This window comes from Desmodus rotundus, chromosome 1 (genome assembly GCF_022682495.2).
Source record: "Desmodus rotundus isolate HL8 chromosome 1, HLdesRot8A.1, whole genome shotgun sequence".
In the NCBI taxonomy this organism is placed as follows: Eukaryota; Metazoa; Chordata; class Mammalia; order Chiroptera; family Phyllostomidae; genus Desmodus; species Desmodus rotundus.
Window position 1 is genome coordinate 202,459,002 of NC_071387.1, and position 1,466 is coordinate 202,460,467.

Below are 1,466 nucleotides of genomic sequence, written 5' to 3' on the forward strand. Positions count from 1 at the left end.
GGAGGTTCAGGTTTTCTTTGTTTTTGTTTTTTCCACAACCAGAAAAGGGGGTTTCCATTTCATTCACTGAGTTCTGGGAAATGGAATTTGTATAAAACCTTTCTTGCATGTGATGGAAAATATTTATTAGCATCTAATGAGAAAATGTGGCCCAAAGGCAACTGTTATCAAAACTTATGAGGGTAAGAGTCTCGCTCTTCTAAACTTGCATTTTCCCCCAGCAACAGCTGCGATTGTGCAGTTTTTGCTGCCAGAGTAACCTGATTTTGCCTAAAGTTACAGAATTTATAGATTTTGAAACTGACAGAGAACCACCATGTCTCCTGTGGGTTTTTTTCCCCCTGCTTCCCTTTTTCTCTTCTCTCCCTGGTCAGATTTATCTCTGGGGGTTCCTGAGAAGTCTGAAGGGCTCCCGACCCCGGCAGGTTCTACGGGCAAACTTAGGCAGAGCGCAGTCCAGGGGTACTCTGGTGGCTTTGTGACGTCACTATGCTCCTGTGGGTTCAGCAAAGTGGACTGGGGCTTCCCCTGCTCCCCCAAACCCAGCCCCACAGGGAAACAGTTGTCATGCCTGCTGAGACTGCTGCAGAGCAAGAGACCCAGGCACACCCTGACCACCATGGCCCTGCCCAGCAGTGGATAGCCATTCCCACCCAAGACACAAAAGCTCGCGGGGAAACAGAGACTGAACCTGCATCTGAGGTTCCAGGCAAAAGCTGTTTTGATGGCCACACTGGGACAAGACAGTCTTTGCCTCCTAAAGGGTCGGAAGAGTGTGGCGGCTGGGCACGTGGACTCTGGGTTGCACGTTTGCTTCTCCGTTGTTGAAGCGCCACTTAAGTTTTCTATTCAATGAGGATAACTCTAGTACCGATTCCATAGGGCTCTGGTGAATGGCAAGTGAGATAAACCATGTAAAGTGCTTAGGATAAGGCCTGGCACGCGGCAGGCATTTAATATTAACTAGAATTTATTTATTTATTTATTTTTCAGGGGAGAGTGCGAATGCAGTCCCCCAGTACCACAAAGTACGCAGTTAAGTTTCCCACCTTCCAGAAATCGCAGGGGTCAGCACATCCGGAGTGCAATGGATAAGCCTTGTCCTGGGGAAACCACCTTGGTGATGGTGGTGTCTTCCCTGCTGGGTAAGTATTCAACTAGAGTTTAATTACCCTAGCATTTAAAGGAGCAAACCAAGTCTCCTCACACTCTAACCACCAGAGGTGTCTTCATTAATTAACATAGCAGATTGTGCCTGCGGAGCAGGCTCGGGGGCAGTTTACTTGGCTATCCCCACGCTGGCAGCACAAACAGGAGGAGGCAGACAGCTTTTAGTGCTTCTTGCAGGAAGAAGCAGGCCAAAAAGTTGACAGACCACTGATCCAAATGGATGCTGCACCGATGCCACAGGTGGATCAACACTCAGGGCTGTTTGTTTCCGCCTGCCACCGCGATCCTTCTCCAAA

The 1,466-nt window shown here is 48.8% G+C and overlaps 1 non-coding gene across 1 annotated transcript; it reads right to left on the bottom strand.

Annotated features, from left to right (window-relative positions):
- Positions 1-990: 990 nt before the first annotated feature.
- On the bottom strand, positions 991-1,153 carry LOC112321199 (U1 spliceosomal RNA). The gene has a single exon (XR_002976494.1). It is a non-coding gene; the product is annotated as a U1 spliceosomal RNA (small nuclear RNA).
- Between the last annotated feature and the right edge of the window lie 313 nt (positions 1,154-1,466).